Source organism: Herpailurus yagouaroundi, unplaced genomic scaffold (genome assembly GCF_014898765.1).
Source record: "Herpailurus yagouaroundi ecotype Mexico unplaced genomic scaffold, PumYag 67641, whole genome shotgun sequence".
In the NCBI taxonomy this organism is placed as follows: Eukaryota; Metazoa; Chordata; class Mammalia; order Carnivora; family Felidae; genus Herpailurus; species Herpailurus yagouaroundi.
Window position 1 is genome coordinate 6,186,055 of NW_024420442.1, and position 14,556 is coordinate 6,200,610.

General features: G+C 43.6%; 1 protein-coding gene and 1 long non-coding RNA gene across 8 annotated transcripts in view; one reads left to right on the forward strand and one right to left on the reverse strand.

Annotated features, from left to right (window-relative positions):
- GRIA3 (glutamate ionotropic receptor AMPA type subunit 3) overlaps positions 1-14,556 on the forward strand; it is a 267,365-nt gene that overhangs the window by 107,394 nt on the left and 145,415 nt on the right. The gene's annotated exons all lie outside the window — the stretch shown is intronic.
- The window catches only part of LOC121025420 (uncharacterized), a 72,796-nt gene that overhangs the window by 10,468 nt on the left and 47,772 nt on the right, over positions 1-14,556 (reverse strand). Inside the window, exon 2 of the long non-coding RNA XR_005788043.1 lies at positions 7,118-7,261. This is a non-coding gene — a long non-coding RNA (uncharacterized LOC121025420). The remainder of the gene's footprint in view (positions 1-7,117; positions 7,262-14,556) is intronic.

Consider the following 14,556-nt stretch of genomic DNA (forward strand, 5'->3'; position numbering starts at 1 on the left):
TTATGGCTTTCACTCAGTCCCCGTGGGCATTCTTTCTTCTCCAAGGGCCCTACAAACAAATGAGTTGCTGTAGCTTCACTGCCGAAGAAGGAATTGCGTGTATGTTTTTCGTGTTGATGTTGTTTGATGTTTAAGGCACACGAAAGCCTGTCTTCTGAGAATAAATATTGGCCGAAAAATGATAGCCTATTCAACTGGGATTCAAACAGTTAAAGATTATGAATGGCTTTCATTGTTTTTATAACTATTAGGAGGCTCCCTTGATAATTCCCAGTTGATTTATATCTTGGTCTCTATTTCTGCATAGCCACCATAAAAAAATGCTATGTTAAATAATTTCATATTAAAAACAAAACCGGAACTTAATCTTCACTTAAGAGGCAAACAATAATTTTTATCAGCCTTTGCAAATGGGCCTTGCTGCCCATTCATTAAATGTCTATAAATGTTTGCTAGTTCTTAGAGGTTGAATGATTAAAAGGATAGGAGAGACATGAATTTTAAAAAATCAATCACTGTTTGTAGCTCTATTCCCAAATATATCCTGCATGGCACAGTAGATCTTCTCCATGAGACTGGTTAATAACAAGCATTCTGCATATTTTATAATTATGTGCACTGCCAGCAGAGTGTAGTCGGATTTATTGTACATCTGAGTCCCCAGAATCAGAGTCGTGCCTCACAGCACCTATCATAACAAATGGCATGGAGGGGTTCTTTATATCACAGGATGCTGAGTTGGATATTTAAATAGCATACCCAGGAAGCGTTCTGAGTTATGGTCACCCTGCAAGAAGGGGCACCACCCAAAGTACACCATGATTTAAGTGTCATGGCCCATAGCTGGAGCCAAACGCTCACTGAGTCAGAATTAGGATCTATAAGAAAGCGAATGAATAATTGCTCCAATAAAACCCAAGTCGACTGGGAGCAGATTGATCAGAAACATTTATTAGTTCTGATTGGGGTTTTGGCACACTCCGATTTGTAGACGTAAGAAGCAAATGACACAAAGATACACGCAAGGCTCAGAGTACAATTGTTTTCAATGAAGGACATATTTGGTTGAAGCGTGAGAGGGGGTCCAATCTCCTGAACCTCTTTTCTATCTCCATCCTTAAAGTTTTTGGAATGTGTCACTAAAATAAATGATATGTGGGAAGAGAGTCTGGCTTTGTCTGGCGGAAAAGGTATTCTGTGAGTGGAACAGTATTTTTCCACTCCCACTTAGAATGAAGGGAGAATGATCTTTGGTTTTCCATGATATATTTGGGGAGTTTGGGGAACAAGCTTTGATTTAATGTGTGCAAAATAATTGCTAATGCTACCTTGACTTTTTATATTACTTTTGCTTGTCAACCTGCTGTTCTCAGATAATGTTTTTGGATCTGACTGCTAAGACTGGTATGCTTCACTCTACTTCGGCAGGCTTTGGAGAAGTGGGGCGACTTATGCAAAGTCCCACAACTAGACCAACAGAAGAGAGGGACTAGATTGCAGGTCTCCCGACTTCTGGCCCAATGTTCTTACTACTGAACTGTGCTATCTATAGCCTACGCTTCCCCTAGTTCATTTACTTTGAGAAAAGTATGTAAACGAACGGCCAGGATGTTGTTTTCTTACCCCATTGCTCATGACTCAAACTGGTTGACCTCCCCCCCGCCGTTACCAGCACCCATTTAAAAACCTGTGTCTCCTGCTACTATTCAAGAGGCTGAAATATCAAGATCATCTAACTGGGACTTGAGATAAATTACACCATGTTCCCTCAGAAATTACTTTGACACAAATAATTACTCCAATAATAAACAGTGGAAAATACGGTGTTAAGTACGATCAGCAAATCTAAATGGCCTTAATCGGCATTACTAATTTTTTGCACACAAATAAGTAATTATACTACTTTCCTTCCAAACTTCAATTTAAACGTGCAAAGTCCACTTAGTCCACTGAAGCAGAAAGAGGAAGCCTTTACCAAAGTTGACAACCCACATGGTAACGTGTCGCCTACTATACATACCTTAAACCCATCTTTATACTGTTCATGGTAACTATTAGCACAAAGCTTTACATGTAGTAGGGTTTTCACGAGAGCTTGTTAAATGAACAGCTGCTCATGACCGGTCTCGAATTTCCATATTACTGTTTATTCCATGAGAGTAAAATGCCTGATTTCACCTTATGTTGTGATATCTAAGTCCTTATATAGCTTAGTTTATTACAGGGATCCAAGCCTGCCTCTCCCAAAACATACCAATTACGGAGAAGACCCTAAGATGCCATCCCCTATAACCTTGCTGCTTAAAGTGTGGTTCATGGGCCAGAAGCATCAGCATCACCTGGGAGCTTGTCCAAAATGCAGACTCTCAGGCCCCACGGCAGACCCCTGGAATCAGAATCCACATTCCCGAGATCCCCATGTGATTCACATGCACATAAGAGTTTGGGAAGCACTGTGCTGTGGGAACAGTTATTCCTGTCACCAGGCACCAATAGTCACCCTGCAGACTCCAGTCCACAAACACGCTGTGAGCCCCTGTGGGTCTGTTAGGCGCTGTAGAAAATACAGAAAAGGAAAAGACATGTTTTTTTTGTTTTTTGTTTTTTGTTTTTTTTACCTAGGACAACATATAATCTAGTCCTAAATTGTATGCTTTATGCTGCAATAACGCAACCATAAGGAAGATCAGGTGGGTTGGGTTATCCAAGAAAGGCTTTGTAGAAATGGAGTTATTCACAGGCTACCAATCGCTGTTTGGGGAAGTAGCGAAAACCGGTAACCATAGCTAATGTTTACCAAGTGCTTCCGTTTGTCAAGGCCCTAGGCTTCAGTTTTTAATATATTATGCCATTTGCTCCTCACATTAACTCAACGAGCCAGGTATAGTGTAGTGGCTAAGTGTGCCAGCTCTGGAATCAGATGGTCTGGGTTTAATCCTGTCTTCACTATTTACTAGCTGTGTGATAATGTAGAAGATATTTAAACTCTCAGTGCCTCAGTTGCCTCCTCTATAAAATGGAAATAATGGCACCTACCTCAGGGGACAGCTACCCGTGAGAATTAAAGGGGTTGAAATGGATGAACACTGAGAACAATGTCCAGCACATAATAGCCATCTAATAAATACCAGATATTACTATTTTCATTTTATGAATGGGGACAGTGATGCACAGAGAAGTTGAATAGCTTTTCCAAAGTCACACAGTTTATAGGTGGTAGAGTTACAACTTGAACACTGCTTTGGGTGACTACAGAGCCCATCTTTTTTCTTTTTTTTTTTTTTTTTTTTTTGAGAGAGAGAGAGAGAGAGAGAGAGAGAGAGAGAATCCCAAGCAGGCACCATGCTGACAGCGTGGAGCCTGATGCTGGCCTCAAACCCACAAACTGTGATATCATGACCTGAGCCAAAACCAAGAGACAGATGCTCAACCAACTGAGCCACCCAGATGCCCCCAGAGCCCACACTCTTAAATCTGTTACATAACTTAAAATGTGCCTGAAGTTGGAGAAGGAGAAGACAATTCTAAATCTAAACTTCTCAAATTACTGTGAGCCCAATCCTACTGTGGATGCTGGGCCCACACAAGAATTAGCTGAAAATGTTTGTGGTAATGTCTTCATATACGATTTCAAGCAGATTTCACTGTTTGAAACAAAGTTCATAAAAGCTTTTGTCTTTCAAGGAATGGGTATAGCTTTACCAAACAATTCTCATTCTTCTGCCTGGATAACTTGATGGCCAGTGGCAGGGACATCCGAGAAATTTTACAAGAGTAAGGGGCTCAGGTTGTTCCCAAGACCTAAAATAAAGGTATCTTCCCCTGATGAGCCTGTTACATAACAAATAGAGCTTCTGGGCAAACCACACCTTTAAAAGACAGACCTGAGGGGCACCTGAGTGGCTCAGTCAATTAAGCCAACTTCGGCTCAGGTCTGATCTTACCATTCGTGAGTTTGAGCCCCACATCAGGCACTGTGCTGATAGCTCGGAGCCTGGAGCCTGGTTCGGATTCTGTGTCTCCCTCTCTCTGACCCTTTCCTGGTCACATTCTGTGTGTGTGTCTCTCTCAAAAATAAATAAACCTTAAAAAAATTTAAAAGGCAGCCCTGAAAATTTTTAGGATAGTTTGGAATCATATTTCAGTCATGGAATCTGATGTCACTGGATCAGAGAGTAGATTTTAGTTCTTTTTAGACTCGGGTTCTTGTTCAGATAAGATGAATTCGGTGTTAAAATTTTGGCTGAGCTCTCTTCTGTGTAATCTTGAGACTGTCAGTATCCTTTTCTGGACCTCGCTTTCCAGGTCTATAAAGTAAGACTGATTGGATGATCTTTATTTTTTTTTTTAATTTTTTTTCAACGTTTATTTTTATTTTTGGGACAGAGAGAGACAGAGCATGAACGGGGGAGGGGCAGAGAGAGAGGGAGACACAGAATCAGAAACAGGCTCCAGGCTCTGAGCCATCAGCCCAGAGCCTGACGCGGGGCTCGAACTCACGGACCGCGAGATCGTGACCTGGCTGAAGTCGGACGCTTAACCGACTGCACCACCCAGGCGCCCCTGGATGATCTTTAAAGGTCTTTCCAACCCCAATATATTCTTTACGGTTTTGAAAGCATCTTTCATTCACACCAGTTTTCTCCTCCCAGGTCTCTAATGAGGTGGGAAGAGCACGGATTTTGAAACAAGACAGACCTGGGGATTGTCTCCTTGCTCCCAGCAGAAGCTGGATGATCTTGGCCCAAACATGCCCTTCTTTGGGCCTTAATTTCCTCTTAGAGATTATAATGTTCCCATCCCCCAGGTTGTCGGTGGTTTTGTGTAGTAGAAGGCACTCAGAGTACTGCTGGAAGTCTCCTCCTGACGTTCTGAGGATCATTATATGGACCTATTGCTCTATCCACACTGAGCAACTTTGGTATGCTAACATAAATCAAGGATAACCTGAGCCCACGTATTCTCCTAATATGGAAATCATTCGCTATTCGCGCAGTTTCCAATGAGGGGTTTAATCTCTTGATAAGGTCAGAGAAAGTCTGGGGAAGCAGCTATTTCAAAGGTCATGGCTTTCCCCTTGGCGATTTCATCCTCTGAGCCCTGAAAGGGCAAGTGTCCGCCATGACGCTCCTACAACAGAGTTTGTTTCCTATGGCTGGGTGCCCGGGGAGTGTTCCAAATCCAAGTTTTGGAGCATAACATTTCTACCGCCAAGCCCTTCACCATTTCTCACCTTTGAAGGGTCTCCTATAACTTCAAGGACCACTGCAAAATTTCTTAAAAGTCAAACTAATTTTAGCGTATTTAGATTTTATTCAGGTATGCTCTGTGGCACTTTGCGGGAAGGGTAGGCTGTGGGATCTACCAAGGGTGTGTCCAGGCTCCTGATCAGTCACAGAGGGAAGCAGAACTACTCAGCAGTGGGCAGAATGTAAGTTTGACCAACCAAACAAGTCATAAAAGCACTCCTTTGCTTTCAGAGGCGTGCTTTGGTCCCAGTAGGAAGGTTTAGTTCTCCTTAGTCGGAGGGAGATAGTTCTCTCTATCCAGATAAATGAAAGGACACTTCCAAGGAATATTTGTTGCCTTGGTTTGGGTGACAATGGGCTGGATTCAGGAAGAGATGTTAAGGTGAATGAAGTGCATGATTCACCCAGGGGGATATCTGCTGGCAGTGGTCTGTCATCATTTTGAGACTTACATGCTTCACCATTTAAACATTCTAAGGAAATGTGTATCTGGGAAGGCACTGTGGTTAAAAGGTCCATTCCTTTCCGTGAAGTTCTGTCTATGCTTCATGCTTTTCGTTGTCACTGATTTCAGGCAGGGTCAGTACTGGTCTAGTGCCACTCTTCACAATAATGCCACATTCTTTGATCCCACAATCTCACCCCCTCTGCCCTGCTGTCTGAGTTCCATGTCCCGGGAACATCCTGGCTTGCTTCAGGCATTCCTCTGTGGGGAGAATCTCCCATGACCCAAAGGCTCCAGTTTTAGTGCTAAGCCCAAGGAGAATCCAGTGAAGGCATACAATGTGTCTGCCCTAATTTCAGGTTCCAAAATAACATTCAGCTATCTTTTTATAGTAAAATCTCAATCATTCAGAGTCTGATGGGTCAGAATCTTCAAATAGCCAGAATTTCTACCCAGAGTTTTTAGGAAAGAAAGAAGCGATTTTAGAGAGAGAGAGAGAGCAGGTGATATCAGTGATTTAGTAAAAGTGGCAATTTCCTGCACCAGGGTCAGTACACATTTGGCCCACTATAGAAGTCCACTTTCGACTTCTATAGTCCTGGGCAATGAACACGTACATTCAGACCGAGGGCCCTGAGGCATTGCAAGATCCTTGGGCACCAAGAAGGATTCCACAATATTCACTTGGTTATATTTGTTGAGGAAGAAAAGTGGACTTGTGTGCATTAGAGATATTTTCTGTAGCATTTCAATAATCCCAACACAAGGACTTTCTGTCAAGCACTCGGATACCCAGAAAATTCCATACACGTTACTGGAAGGCACTTTCCCCCTCCTCCTGGCTTTCCCATCCTCTGAGCATGCCACATTCCCCTCCGGCCCTTAGTGTGTGCATCCATGAAATAAAAACATTAAAGTAGATGATATCTAAGGTCCCTTTCCATTCTGACATTCTATGATTATTTTATCTCTAGGATCTCTTAACATGGCTTCTACGTTTCTGGCACTGTGCGTAATTCTAGCAGGGCCTGCCTCGAAGGAAAACAGTTCCTCTGAGTCTCCCCCTGTCATTCAATGCCTTTGAAGTACCAAAGGCCAGGGACACAGTCTCGGGACTATTAGCCCACATTGACTAGAGGCAGAGGTTTTGCTGATCCCATCTGTGAAGGCTAGCAGGGCCCTTTTGATGACAACCCTCAAGAAGGCCAATGAGGCCAACTCCCACGTAAGAACACAAGTCCCTCTGACAAGTATGGAATTATTAAATAAAGAATTAAATGAAAGAAAGTTTTGGCAACTGCTTCCAAGAGGGTTTTACTGGCCTGGAGCTAGTTTGAAATTAAGTTTGCATTATTAATTGAAAGGCAAGAAGAGAGTCTTGGAATAAATCAGATAAAATAAATAAAAAGATGATTTTACTTACTGTCAATAATGCCACAGGCAGTCTTGGGATTTGGTGGCAGTGTTAACAAAAATGCCTTATCTTCTTAAGATTTTTTTCTGCCAGCTCTCAGCAGGTCCAAATGTATTTCCGGTCCTTCTTCCCCTAAACGGTGATCGTATAAAGCTTCAATGACAGAAAAAAAAAAAAAAAAACCTTGAAATTTCTACAATGATAAATATTTCTGAGGCCATAACTCATCCCTCAGGTAAATCTAGTACCTGGATACTTCTTCCCATAAGAAGAACTTGCTCTGGAAGCTTGCCTGAGCCACAGTCCTCAAACATGGGACTTAGGCTTCCAGGAGTCTAAGAGAAACTTACTTTCAAACTGAGTTTATCCCATATGATCTGATTTTGAACCCACACCCACCCACCCAAAGTTTACTGCTGGAGGGTGACTGGTTCCACTTACTAAGAGGCGCGATGCCAAAACTTGGGAACTAACAAAACCAAGCAAAAAATAAACAAGACTTCAGAAGACATGTCTCCTGTATTCCCCATGCCTAATTATAGGAGTTGGTTATCCTCAATGCCAATACTGCTCTTGAGTTTGTCCATTAGCATCCATTTTTCTTCATTACTTTTCTTCCCAATATATCAAACGTCCTCTGTTTACTTTCCATTCATCCTTCAAGACTGACAGCCGCTCCCTCTGCACTGGGGAAGATTTGGGGGAGTGCAGTTCTACAGAGGTGAATATTTGGTAGAGGTCTGGGAGCTGAGCACGGAGACAGTCATGCGTACAAACTGCACAAGAGATAAGCATAAGAAAGTGGGGCCGTTTCACATTTCCAATAGCACCAGGCCTTTGTATTTAAATTCATTCCCATATCCAGTTATGCGGACACATATTCAGTTATAAAGTACGAAAAAGATTCTAGAATTAACTACCGGTGAATTTGAGTGTAGCCACTATTCGGTACTATTCACGCCTTGGATTCCGTGTCCCTATTGCAAATAACCCAGCAGGTCGACAGAATGGCTGGAGATGGGAGGCCAGGGGAAGCAGGGTTGGGTAGATTGAACGGTCTATTGAGACCTCCACTTGCTCTATCATTCTGTTAGGAGTCATTGATGTTAATGCTCTTGGACTATTCTGTATGAATAAGGCAAATTGTAATAGACCCACAAATTGATCATTCAACAATCTGAGGCCTGTTTTGAAAGATGGTGCTTAAGGTCTCTTTTTTTATTCATCCCTTGGGTATGTGGATAATTCAAAGGCAAGCACTACATATCTGTTGAGTATGTCTGAATAATTGGCCAGTTTGATCTTTAATATTATACAGTTACTACTCTAGCTGTATCTAAGGCTTTATGCTTCCCTTTATGTCACCAGATCACAAATCGCTATCACATCATACATCAAGTACAAGGCTCAGAGAACAGAACGAGTGACGATTAAGACTGTGTACCAGACACACTCTTCTCTAGTAGGAAGGAAAGGAGTAAACTAACATTTAGTGAGCACCTACTGTGTGTCAGACACTGTGCTAAGAAAGTTCACACACATCATCTAAAGCATGTTCTGTATTGGAAGCAGGGTTGCTCTATTCAAAGAATGGCTGGTGCTTGAGAGAGTGGAGGAAGAGGAGGTATTGCATTTGGGACTCAATAAATCCAACAACAAAATACTGATCCAAGAAGTAGCAGCAGAGTACCAGAGGAATTTGCCTGTCAGAGAGATCTCAACATCCTTGGCCGACCGAAGCTAGGATATCAAGAGGCTCGGGGAAAGATGCGTATCTTTTGAGATGACCACACTCCAAACAAGTTACATTGAGCTTGCTTGGCTCTCCAGAGCTGCGAGGCCTGGGGGTGGACCCACACCCCTGTGCTCACCCAGCCGCGCCCACATATCTGCCACCTCCAGATAACCCTCTCTCTGGCCCTGGGACACAGGCTGATCACACACCATTTCCTGAAAAGAATTCTCCTGTGTCTTTCTCCAGGGATTTTGGCAGAAGGCTGGGGAGGATGCTTTGTGTGTCCTTTGGCTTTCAAGTGAGGAGCTAATGCCCAAAGCTCGGAGCCAGGGGGGAGGTTTGTCCAAATGCCTGACCTAGAAGGGCCATAACTTCACTTCTTTTCTAATTAGGATAATTAACCTCCCCTGCTCGTTCATTCTATTCCAATCCAGAAAGCTTAAATTAAAATGGCACAGGGGACTGTCGGGCTCTAGGGACAGGAAACCATTTACAAGCCTTTCATCTCCAAGCAGCTGCCATCAAGGCAAAGTCAGGACAAAGTCCTCCTAGCATCCTCACCCTGGAAACAACCTTGGGATGCCTTTAGGACTGCTTTCAGAGTTTTCATCAACGTAAACATCCCATCAGCTATCAAATATTGCCGAGCTCCAGAGAACTGGCTGACTAAGTTGGAATCGGGGCTGTGGGGATTGCTCATAGTAGGTAGCATATCTCTTTGTATTGTTGCCTGGACTTTGTGGTGGGTTCAAGGAGACCAAAAACGGATGCCTTCAAGTGGGTGGCATTTGATGTGGGATTTATGGAATTTGTTCTTTGGCAACAACCACTGGAGGCAAAACTTCAGGAGCATTTCCTAAACTGGAATCCAATAGCAGCATTATCACATAGGACAGAGACACAACTGAGGGGGAACAACACTGTAGTTCTCCGTCTAGTAGCGTTAATTCCCCATACCTCACCTCTGAGCGGCTTCAAGAGTTCCTCATCAAGTATCTACAGCTTCCGTGCTGCCTAGGCAGATAGCCCTGGGTATAGTCCTCTGGGTCTTTTGTTCCTCGTTACTACACGACTCAGTCCAAGGTCTCCCCTACATGCAGCCCTTCACGCCTGTGAGGGAAGCCACTGTGTTCTATAGTCTTTCTGCCCAGAGCTCTCTGGCTGCAGCCTGTTGTGAGCCTCCGTGGCTGATGGGAAAGGCAAGATGACAGAGTAATAGATGAGGTTAGGCTGCCCATTTGGACTGAGTAGTAAAGAGTTCTTTCCAGCCTGGTAATGCTAAGATTTTCCCCGGGTCTACCTTGGTTGGAACCTTGAAATATCCCCCGTAGATGAAGACCCTGACTTGCTACTCAGTATATCATAGAGCCATCGGCATAAATGTCAAGAGACTTGTCCTGGGCCTAGGTTGAACAATTGAGTCACCCTCCAGCCTTTGCCAGTTCGTGCTCTGGTCCCCTCCTAGCCCTACACTTCCCACCCATAACCTCTACCAAAGCCTAGGCTGTCCTTCCTTCTGAATCACCCATCTGTGTTAATCAGCCAAAGTGCGGTTCTCAGTAGATATATAATAATGACCAGACTAGTGCTTCTTACATTCTGCTGTGCTTACAGATCACCTGGGGAGCTTGTCAAAAGGCAGATTCTAATTCATTTAAGTCTGGGGTGGGGCCCGAGAGTCTGCATTTTTAACAAGCAGCCTTGGTGATGCCAAGAACTGGTCCATGAACCATACTTTAAGTAGCAAAGATGTCAGTACAGCATGTTTAGGGCCTTCTATCATTGATATGCTGATCTAGGGGCCGTACTTTACGCAGTGAGAACATATACCATCTTCTGAATGAGTTTAACCCAACTGCACCGCTTGGAGTAAGAGATAGTGACCTCTCTTCTTGGCAGTTCACGATAGCATCCTTTCATATGAAGGCTAAAACAACACTTTAGTGTAACCAGAGCTGTGCAGAGGGCGTGGCAAATGTGGACCTTGGCACAGACTATCATTCTTGGGACCTGGGTTACGTGAATAAGCCTTTCTGGGCACCTGCCCTGCTTCCTGAAGCCAATCATGCAGGCCAAACTCATTTTGGGTCCAACCACTCCATTTATTGCATCTCCTTTCACAGTGGCTCCGGATGGCTGCTGCTGCCACATCACTCATGCTGTGATCTGCATCAGTGGCTAAGACAACGGAAGCAGCTACATCATCCAAAGCACAATCCATTTATTTCATGCTGAAAAAAACAATCTTCTCTCCAAGTGGGGCCCGCTAAGCTGGGCAGTTGCCACAGCTTCGAGTTTATGGGAAATATGCCTTTTGCACCATTTAGTTCCTCAGTGGAGAGCAATGTACCCCTTGAGGAGGCCCCAGATGTCATTACTTCATTGATACTGGGCTGGACAGAGCAAGCCCACTTCTCCTCTAAAGCACAAGGTGTATAACTCCTGGAGTTGTCAAAACATAAATTTGCTGGAGAAATTCACTGCCTTGTTTCTTTCCTAAACTAATTCCTGAATCCTTTCCTCTTTAGCATCGCTGCTGATTAGGTTCTTTACTCAAAATAAACCTTGAAGAACATTGTATTTGGTTTAGGGGATGCTCTATTACACTGATATTTGCAGAGCTAAACACTGCAGATGGGAAGATTTCCCTAAGAAGATTCCAGAGCATTGTGATTATGTGGTTTTGATCCAAAATATAAACATGTTTTATGGCCTAAGGGGCTTGTCACGCAATGTTTTAAAACACACTGGCAAATTTAAGATGGTTTTTAAAGTAGGCTTATTTGAGGATCCCAAATGGTCCCAAACCTATACTCCCTGGTAGCCGCTTGGGAACAGGTCTTGCTGGACTGACCCATTGCTGGCTCTGGTAGGGTCTCCAAGCCAAAGAAATATTCACCATTAACTGTTTTCCTCTTGTCCACTGGCCCTGCCCCCCTATGCCAGTTACTTGCCTCTCCTGGAGGATTTAATAAATACTTTCATCCGCATAGGACCCTACAACTCCACCTCTCCTTCAAAATGACACATAGAGACCTAATACACTGGCCACTGGGCTCAAATTTGCAGCCAAGAGGAACTCACTTAGCCATTTTGTTAAGTTCTGTCACTGAGCACTTTGCCTCAGTGAGCACAGAAGCTTTTTGGGCATGGTTGACTAGTCCCTCCTCTAACCCAATGATTATGATGACTAGCTACATGGTTCCTAATTAGATTCATTTTATTCAAATAAATTCCTAGCCAGTGCAGTTTCCCAGCAGTCCATCACTAGAGTCGGCATCTTAACTGTAAGTGATTCAGGGTTCTCCCTCCGTAAGCCTTCCAGATTCTAGCTTGCTGAAGCACTCCTAAATTCGGTCATAGCCATGTGGTTGTTTGTCATTTGTGACTCATTAGCTCGGCTTGGTAGGTACCCTGGCTAAATGAAGCCAAGGCCATGACTTTGATGGTTGCTAGGGACAATTAGCCTCCCTCTAGTCCACAGGTCTATACTTTTTCCTCCATGTTGGCCAGCCAACCTTCTTAGTAATATGTGCCATTTGTGGCACAAGAGGCTGGGCCTAATGGTGGGGCTGGCTTTGTTTGCACCTCTTAACTTCACACCCACAGCTTGAGTCAAAGTGTTCATTTCTAAGTGAAACACTCATTAGGAACAATGAGGGTAAGTGAACAGAAAATTTTATAAAGATGTTTTCTCACTGTCCCTCTTTCAGATTATCTTTCCTTTTCTCTAAGTCCTAGCCTCCATTTGCCTATTAGCAAAATAGAATGATCCTTTTTATTATTATTATTTGAGAGAAAGAGAACACAAGCAGGGGAGAGGGGCAGAAGGAGAGAGAATCTTAAGCAGGCTCCACGCTCAGTGTGGAGTTTGATGTGGGACTTGGTCTTACAAACCCGGGATCATGACCTGAGCCAAAATCAAGAGTTGGATGCTCCACCGACTGAGCCACCCAGGCGCCCCAGAACAGAATGTTCTTGATCCACTCTCCAAATTCTGTCTGACAGTACCTATTTCTATAGTCCTTAAGGGACCCCTCAACATAGAATATTGAAGAAACTGAGTCCCAGAATGGGAAAGGAACAACCACAAGTTCACCCAGTTTAATGAACCTCTCAAGACTTTCTTAGAAGGAAAACCCTAGATTGCAAGGAAGTAGAGACATGTATAATACCTCCTCTGAAATTTATCCTAGGAGCAAAGAAAAACATTTGAAGATTTTTGAAAATGAGCATGGCTGTTCCACAATCAAAAGAATGAGAACGTGAAAGCCAGTCTTAGCGAACAGCTTGGCTGGAAGGGGAAGGACTGTTGCCACAGCCCAAGCAACTACCAGTAATAACTTCACAATAGCTGGCCATCTTGGGAATGTAAAGAAAGGCAAAGACACAGAAAGGATGAATTAATTTGACTTCATGTTTGCTCAGGGCAATGGAAGAGCCAAAGATAATGCTCAGATTTGCTAACTAGGAAATTTGACAGAAATAGGGAAGTCAGGAAAAAAACAGCTGCTTTGGAGGCTGGGGGCATCTGAGACAGTGTGAGAAAGAAGAGCCATGATAAAACTCACCCAAGTCTAGTAACTCCAACTCAACTCCAGAGGTGGCGATTAACTGATGAGCGATATGCCATTATCCAGAGAACCCCGGCTGTGTTTCTGTTAAGCATTCACTTACAGTTGATGGCACAGTAAGTAGCCTAGTGGGCCTGAAAAATTCCAGGGTGTCTTCAGGTAGTTATACAACAATGTGTTCTAAAGCCCTCGCTGTCATGGAGAAATACATAAACAACGTATGACTCCATATTCCCTGAACTACTGCACATATTGGAGTAATTTCAGCCACTGATGAAGAGAAAGGACAGTTTGAGCTTGGAAGTCAAAGCCGGGTGTCAGTCTCAGCTCCAAAGTTTACTAGTTATGTGCATTTATTTGTAAACGCGTACCTCTCTGAGGCCCAATCTCATCTGGTAATTGGGAAGAACTACCTATGCTTAGCGTTGTTGGGACGATTAGATGTAATAATGTATAGAAATGCTTACCACACTGCCCACCCCAAAGTAGGCATTCAGTAAATGTGAATTTATACTCCTATCCCATACTTTACAGGGAAAGTAAAAGCAGTTCAATTTAAAATCTGAGGAATGAGGGTGCCTGGGTGGCTCAGTCGGTTAAGCATCCGACTTTGGCTCAGGTCATGATCTCACGGTTCTTGGGTTTGAGCCCCGCGTCGGGCTCTGTGCTGACAGCTCGGAGCCTGGAGCCTGCTTCGGATTCTGTGTCTCCCTCTCTCTGCCCCTCCCCTACTCACGCTCTGTCTCTGACTCTCAAAAATGAATAAACGTTAAAAAAATTTTAAACATGAAATAAAATCTGAGGAGTGACAATAAAATATTTATACGTGAAACTATGAAAATATCTATTATTCCAACAATGACTTAAAGGTGGCATTCAACCATAACCCCTGAGAGATAGTCATCACCGTCTGTAGTCTAAGATTCTCAAGCTAATAGTAGATGGGTGTGAGAGCTTAGAACCCTGATTTCCCCTGCCGTCTCAGTCAGGTGATCTGTTTGATGAGATATGTGTTGAGCTGGGTTTTAATGAATGAGCAGTTTATATGATGGAAATGGGGCTTTTCTAGGTGTTAAGGGGCAGCCAGAGTAAACCACTAGAGATGGGAGAATCTGGAGATGGCTGTGCCTGCATGAGGA